Genomic DNA, 8403 nt, shown 5'->3' with positions numbered 1-8403 from the left:
TAGACCTACTATAGCTGCGAATAATTTCAAACTAAAACCTAACACCATTCAGATGATACAGTAGTTTGTTCAGTTTGATGGTTTGCAAGACGAGGATCCCAACATGCACTTAGCGAACTTTCTTGAATTTTGCAATACATTCAAAATCAATGGCGTTTTTGATGATGCCATTCATCTTTGGTTATTTCCCTTTTCACTGAGAAACAAAGCTAAACAGTGGTTGAACTCGTTACCATGAGGGTCTATCACTACTTGGGAACAAATGACCGAGAAATTTTTACTAAAATATTTTTTGCCGGCTAAAACGGCTAAATTACGTAATGATATCTCTTCTTTTGTGCAGATGGATTTAGAAACACTTTATGATGCATGGGAGAGATACAAGGACTTACTGAGAAGGTGCCCTCACCATGGGTTGCTGCTTTGGCTGCAAGTTCAAATGTTCTACAATGGTGTGAATCCTTCGACAAGACAAATGATTGACGCAGCTGCTGGCAGAACCATTAACAATAAAACACTGGAAGATGCCTATGAATTTATAGAAGAGATGTCACTGAATAACTATCAGTGGCAAGTTATGAGGACAAAGCCAACGGAAACAGTCGGCGTCTATAACATCGATTCAGCCACCATGATCTCTAATCAGGTAGAACTTCTCAATAAAAAGATTGATAGTTTTCTTGGTTCTACGCAGGTACATCTAGTAATGAGGTGTGACTCAAGCGGAGGAGGTGTGCATACAGAATACCAATCCTTCAATCCTACAACTGAAGAAGAACAAGTCAACTATATGGGTAACAAAAACTTTAGATCTCAAAATAACCCATACAGTAATACTTATAATACAGGTCGGAGGAACCACCCAAATTTCTCCTGGGGTGGTCAAGGAAATTAAAAGCCACCAAATCTTCAGGGATTTCAACAGCTACCTTATCAACAGGAGAAGAAACCAAACTTTGAAGAGATGCTTTCTAAATTCATCTCGGTGTCAGAAACCTATTTCCAAAATACCGAGACAACACTTAAGAATCAACAAGCATCGATCCAAGGACTCGAAACTCAGATAAGCCAACTGTCTAAACTAATCTCGGAAAGACCACCAGAAAATTTATTTAGTAATACCAAATCTAGAGAGAATGTCAAAGCAGTTACACTAAGGAGTGGGAAAATGTTATCGAAATCTAAAAAAAAAGTTAGCACAAGAAGCCATGGAAAGTGAAAGAAGGGAAGAAAAACCCGAAAATAGTGACAAACCAGTACTGGAGGAATATTCACCACCGGTTCCATAACCAGCAAAATTAAAAAGAGATCGTATTGATGCACAATTCGGTAAGTTTGTTGAACTTTTTAAGCAATTACATATCAATTTACCTTTTGTTGAAGCTATCTCGCAGATGCCTATATACGCAAAATTTTTAAAGGAGCTTTTAACGAATAAAAGAAAGTTTGAGGACTTATCTACAGTAGAACTCAACGAGGAATGCTCTGGCATACTCCAAAATAAGCTCCCAACCAAACTAAAAGATCCAGGAAGTTTTACTATCCCTTGCTTAATTGGTAATCTGAATATTGAAAAAGCACTAGTTGATTTAGGCCCTAGTATTAATTTGATGCCCTATAAAATGTTCAAACAGCTTGGTCTTGGGGAACCTAAACCCACTAAGATGCGTATTCAATTAGCTGATAGATCTATTAAATATCCCTGGGGTATTATAGAAGACATACTCATAAAAGTAGACAAATTTATATTCCTTGTTGATTTTGTTGTGCTTGACATGGATGAAGATGTGGAAGTACCCTTAATTTTAGGGCTCCCATTCCTAGCCACTGCTAGAGCCGTGATTGACGTAGGTGACGGTAAATTGGTACTTAAAGTAGGTGATGAGGAAATGATCTTTAAAATTTATGATGCTATGAGATTCTCTAAGGAACAAAATGTTTCATGTTATTTCATTGACTCTATTGATCATATTACTCAAGAATCTTTTCAGGAAATTGTACAAGAGGAGACGACAGAACCGTGTCCAGCTCAAGACGAGGAGATAGGTGAGGAACCTAATAACCATCCGTCAAGACAAGTAGAATACGAGGGTATTAAGATCAACGATGAACTTAAGCAAAAACCCTCAATTGAGGAGCCTCCAAAACTGGAACTTCAACAATTACCAAACCATTTAGAATATGCATTCCTTGGAAATAATTCTATATTACCAGTTATTATTGCTTCTAATTTGCAACCCAAGGAGAAAGAGGAATTAATCCAAGTATTAAAAGAACATAAGAAGGCCATAGCATGGAAAATTTCTGACATTAAAGGAATCAGTCCTTCTTTTTGCACCCACAAAATTTTAATGGAAGATGAATACAAACCATGTGTGCAAGCTCAAAGACGTCTGAACCCCAACATGAAGGAAGTTGTAAAAGCTGAGGAAATTAAACTTCTAGATGCTGGAGTTATTTATCCTATTTCTGACAGTTCTTGGTTAAGTCTAGTGCAGGTTGACCCCAAGAAAGGAGGCATGACGGTTGTGACCAACGAGAAGAATGAGCTAATCCCAACAAGAACGGTTACATGATAGAGAGTTTGCATAGACTATAGGAAACTAAATGACGCCACAAGAAACGATCACTTTCCCTTGTCATTCATTGACCAAATGTTAGAAAGATTATCCGGACACATGTATTACTGCTTCCTAGATGGACTCTCTGGTTACTTCCAAATCCCAATATCTCTTGAAGATCAAGAAAAGACGACATTCACATGCCCATATGGTACCTTCGTTTATCGTAGAATGCCTTTTGGATTATCTAATACCCCTGCTACTTTTCAACGCTGTATGATAGCTATATTAGACGAACTCGTGGAAGATATCATGGAAGTCTTCATGGATGATTTTTTGATATTCGGTAACTCTTTCCATCTCTGCCTTAAAAATTTAAAACGAGTTTTAATAAGATGTGAAGAAACAAACCTTGTGCTTAACTGGGAGAAATGCCACTTCATGGTTCAAGAAGGTATTGTACTAGGGCATAAAATTTCTAGTAAAGGGATTGAGGTGGATAAATCTAAAGTAGAAACAATCGAGAAATTACCACCTCCTAGTTTAGTTAAGGCTATTAGAAGCTTTTTAGGACATGCTGGTTTTTATAGAAGATTCATTAAGGATTTTTCTAAAATAGCTAAGCATTTAACTAAATTGCTAGAAAAAGATATACCTTTTAAAGCATTTAATACTTTAAAGGATAAATTAATTAATGCTCCAATTATAATTGCACCTGATTGGAACTTTCCATTTGAACTAATGTGTGATGCGAGTGATTTTGCAGTAGGTGCATTACTGGGACAGCGAAGAGACAAGCATTTTCAACTTATCTAATACGCCAGCAAAATCTTAACGGCTGCACGAGAAAACTATACTACCACGAAAAAAAAGTTGCTAGCTGTGGTTTTTGCTTTTGATAAATTTTGATCATATCTCATATTGTCTAAAGTTGTTGTTTACACTGACCATTCCGCCCTTCGCTATCTTTTAACTAAAACTGATGCAAAACCTCAACTCATCCGATGGATTCTCCTTTTGCAGGAATTTGACTTGGAAATTCAGGACAAGAAAGGAGCTGAAAATCTAGCGGCTGATCATCTGTCCAGGCTCGAGAAAACCAATACCAAAGAACTAGATGACGTGGAAATAAATGATTCGTTCCCTGAAGAACAATTTTTTGCTATATCTGACTCCAAGGTACCTTGGTTTGCAGGCATCGCGAATTTTTTAGCTGCTAACATTATCCCAAAATGGTTAACACACTAGCAAAAAAGCGATTCTTTAATGATGTAAAAAACTACTTTTGGGACGATCCATTTTTGTTTCGCAGATGTGCAGATCAAGTCATCAGAAGATGCATTACAGGATCAGAAATATCAAAAATATTGGAACACTGCCACTCATGGGCAACCGGAGGACTCTATAGTGGAACAAAGACCGCACACAAATTACTTGAATCAGGTTTTTATTGGCCTTCGTTATTCAAAGACGCTATTAGGTATGTTACTTTATGTGACAAATGGCAACGGACAGGTAACATATCTAAACGTGATGAAATGCCTCAAAACTATATGCTTTCTTGTGAAATATTTGACGTGTGGGGTATCGATTTCATGGGCCCATTCCCCAGTTCATTTGGAAATAAATATATCTTAGTAGCAGTTGACTACATGTCCAAATGTGTAGAAGCTCAAGCTCTACCTACTAATGATGCTAGAGTGGTAGTACGTTTCCTTAAAAATCTCTTTTCGAGATTCGGAACACCTAGAGCAATTATCAGCGACAGGGGCACTCATTTTTGTAATACCCAATTTGAAAAAACCGTTAAGAAATACGGAGTTCATCATAGAACGGCCACCCCATACCATCCTTAAACTAATGGACAAGATGAAGTAGCAAACCGAGAACTCAAACGGATCCTTGAAAAAACGGTAAAATCAAACAGAAAAGACTGGGCAACAAAAATAGACGATGCCTTATGAGCTTACAGAACCGCTTTTAAGAGTCCTATAGGGACATCACCTTACAGACTTATTTATGGAAAAAGTTGTCATCTCCCATTCGAACTAGAGCATAAAGCTTTTTGGGCTATTAAATTTCTAAACCTTGATCCCAAACTTGTAGGAAAAAACAGGTTGATGCAGCTGAACGAGCTAGATGAATGGCGAGCCAATGCATATGAAAATTCACGCGTATACAAGGAAGCAACAAAGAAGCGCCATGATGTTCGTTTAAAACAATGAAAACAATTTGAAGTTGGAGATCTTATCTTACTAAACAACTCAAGACTCAAATTGTTTCCCGAGAACCTAAAATCATGATGGTCAGGACCTTTCGTAATTCAATCTATTCATCCATATGGCATGATAGAGGTAAGTCACCCATCATATGGTACTTTCAAAGTAAACGGACAACGTTTCAAACTTTATAATGGTGAGGATTTTAAAGTCGATGGAGAGGAGTTACGACTCCACAAACCGTCTTGAGTATACTAACAAGGTAACAGTTGAGCTTAGACTATAAACAAGCGCTTCTCAAGAGGCAACTCGAGTACTAACCATTTTAAATTATTTTAAATTCAAGTTTTAAATATTTAGGACACTAACAGAGTATTTGAAGCATAGGTTCCCAGCATCACATAGCCGTGCTTAAGGCCGTGTTCCCAACACGGAGGGAAACACATCCGTGCGATACGACCGTACAAAAACAGAGTAAATGATTTCCCCAAAACACGGGGTGCGATAAATCCCCACGGCCGTGCGGCATGGCCGTGGGTGCACTCTATAGGAAAAACATAGGCGTGGGGATGGAAACCTAAGGGCGTGCCATGGGACAAGGCTTGATTCTGTTTCTTCAACATAGGCGGGTGGGATACCCGTGCCCTTCAGCCGTGTACAACAATTCATGGGCGTGCTACCATAACACACGGGTGTGGGAGAAGCGAACAAAGCTAGGCATGGCCGTGCAATATGGCTGTGTACCACACACGCCCAAGACACACGGGCATGGGAGAATAACCAACCACGACCTAAAATTGCAAAATTTGAAACACACGGGCTCACCCTCATAAGTACACGGGCGTGGCCCTAGGACGTGTGGCCTCCCCCCTATATAAGCAAATCACTATTCATTTTCTTCTTCCTTTCCAAAGCCCTAGCCGAAATCTCCCCTTCTCCACTCCTTGATCCCTATTCTCAGCCACCACTACCCTCTTGTTCAGTTCATGTGGCAGCTTCATATGCTAACATCTCTGAGCACTTCACCCTATTCGAGCTTCAGTGTTTTTAACAATTTGACAACATTGATGCTACTCTAAGGCAGAGTTGTCAGCACCTTTCCATCTCATCGCCAGTCCCGCCTCGCGAACCATCCAGCGATGAAGATGTTTAGAAATATTTATTAATTACTTTCTATTTGTACTTATTATTGAAACTATTTCTATTATTTTTATTAGATTTTAGAATTTTATTTTTATTCTTTATTTCGGTTATTTCTTTTCGAATCCTTATACTTCCTAATATCTCCTAAAACGTTCCTGATTTTATCACAGTTATATAGAACTCCTAAGCTCATCATCACATAGGAACTACAACTCCACCGGGGAAGGCTCTCCACGACTGCCATGTCTTGCTCGACCACGACCATAGCTACCACTAGATATAATATTCTTTTGGCGCAGGACTTATGGCCTAATGAACCTCTACGACCATAGTTGATTTTTTTTAAGAAATTAAATTATAGGTTGTTTCCCCAAGTCTAGGTATTAATTTAAATTAGAATTCACGAGTCTAAACATCAAAAAGCCATAATTTTTTGTGAGATTTTTGAGCCTTTTGAGCATCTATTCATCCTTTCATGCTCACTTTTATTATTGCTTTGAGTGCGTCAGTATTGAACTGTTATTCTAGAACTTGCTTGATTATGCATGTCGAGACCACACCATTCAATTTGATATATCAAAATGATTAAGCCACTTAGGATTAACCCACTCATGCCATGAAAAGCCTACCTCCACGATTAACCCCTAGTAAACCCCCTTGAGCCCAACAAACCAATCCTTGTATTACCCTTAATATTAACCTTTAACCCATTATTGTTGAAATCCCTTAAATTAATCCTTATTTTTGTCGAGATTTGAGTTGAATGGATTGTCTAGCTATGTTTTGTTCTTGATATTTAGTCTATATTATTTAACTTGTTCTTAAAAAAAAAACAAAACTATGTATGCATATCTGTAATTTCATATTCTGAGAGAAGCTCTGTTGTATGCAAGTGATGATTAACTCTTTTTCTAGTTAGGAAACTTTTCAATTCAATCTCGATTCTAGCCCTTTCTTTCAACTTGTGACCACACCCCCTAACCAAGCCTCATTACAACCCTCTAAAGACCTTTTGATTGATGTATCATCTTAAAATTAAAGTGGTGGAGATTTGATTTTCATGCAAGCCTATGGTAATGACTTCCCATTATTGACTATTGAGTGCTTCCTTTATTGTCCTTAAAACACCTCAGTGATTTGAGTGAATCTTTAGTGAGGATGTAAAACTCTGTGATATTTTGAATTAAAGGTAATTAACTAGATGAGGGAAGACATCTATATTTTAGGAATAAAAATCTCAACTTGGAATGATTGAAACTTTTATGTTCTTTTAGTTAAATTCTCAATGTATGATTACCTATGGATTAATTTGAGATATTATTAATAGAAATTATAACTTGAGAAGGATTTATTCTGATTATGAGTTGAGAATTTTGCTTGAGGACAAGCAAATGCTTAAGTGTGGGGGTATTTGATAAATCGTAAATTATACATATTTTAACCCCATGTTTAATGCATTTTACAGATGATTTCTCATTAGAATTGGTGAATTCGATGCTCCTCATGCTTTAATTTCATGTTTTGTACTCAAGAGAGAACCAAGAGTCAAAAGGAGCCAAAAACGAGCCAAAAAGGAACAAAACTGACCAAATCGAGAAGATGACACGGTCTAAGCCTTGCCACACGGGCAGCTCACACACCCGTGTCTTTCGAGGGTGTCGACCAAGGCTTTCACGATTCATATGGCCTGGCCATTGACCCACACGATCGTGTGCAATTTAACGGATCGAACACAGCCTGGCAATCACGTCATACAGCCGTGTCACACGGGCGTGTCCCTGCTAAGCCCAAGTTAAGTCCAATTCGAAAAAGGCCACTTTGGAGGGTTTCTAGGCATTCCAAAACCTATAAATACGCACTAGAGGAGGAGAAAAGGGGAGACGAAGAAGAGGGGTAAGGAATTACCCCAAGGAAGCTAATTGATCCATCTCAGAAGCCGGATTCATCATCAAGACTGAATATCTCTCCTCAATTCCCCTTCAGGAGTTTTGGGTTTTCTTTATGTTTTGTATTCTTTATTCTTCTGAGATGTTTTCTTATTTAGTTATGAACTAAATCCCCTAAATACCTAAGGGGAATGAAACCTAAGACGAATCTTGTTATTATTTTCTAAATCGTATGATAAATATTTAACTTGTTCTTAATTATGTGTTCTTAATTCTTGCTTTGATATCCCAGGATACTGATTCAAGACACACTCTTATTCAGAGGAGGAATAGACCCTGTCTAAGAGTACATTTTCCATAATTAAGCGGGGTTGATTGCGTGCCTAGAAATAGGGTGACAAGATTTTGTCGGATTAGGGTAAAACCTAATAAGGGGATCCATAGATCGAGTTAATGCAACCCTAGAGTGTTAAATAGAGAAAAGTCTCAGTTATTCAATCTAAGGATTAGACGTTATTAGTTTTGAATAAGGATAATAACATAACTTAGGGATCTCTACGGAACAAGTTGAATGAATAAATCATCTGATTTGGA

The 8403-nt window shown here is 37.8% G+C and overlaps 1 non-coding gene across 1 annotated transcript; it reads right to left on the bottom strand.

The window, feature by feature from the left end:
• Positions 1-310: 310 nt before the first annotated feature.
• LOC128295845 (small nucleolar RNA R71) lies at positions 311-417 on the bottom strand. The gene has a single exon (XR_008286394.1). It is a non-coding gene; the product is annotated as a small nucleolar RNA R71 (small nucleolar RNA).
• Between the last annotated feature and the right edge of the window lie 7986 nt (positions 418-8403).

The sequence above is a fragment of the Gossypium arboreum genome, chromosome 7, assembly GCF_025698485.1.
Source record: "Gossypium arboreum isolate Shixiya-1 chromosome 7, ASM2569848v2, whole genome shotgun sequence".
Classification (NCBI taxonomy): Eukaryota; Viridiplantae; Streptophyta; class Magnoliopsida; order Malvales; family Malvaceae; genus Gossypium; species Gossypium arboreum.
This window is presented reverse-complemented; position numbering and strand designations above follow the sequence as displayed.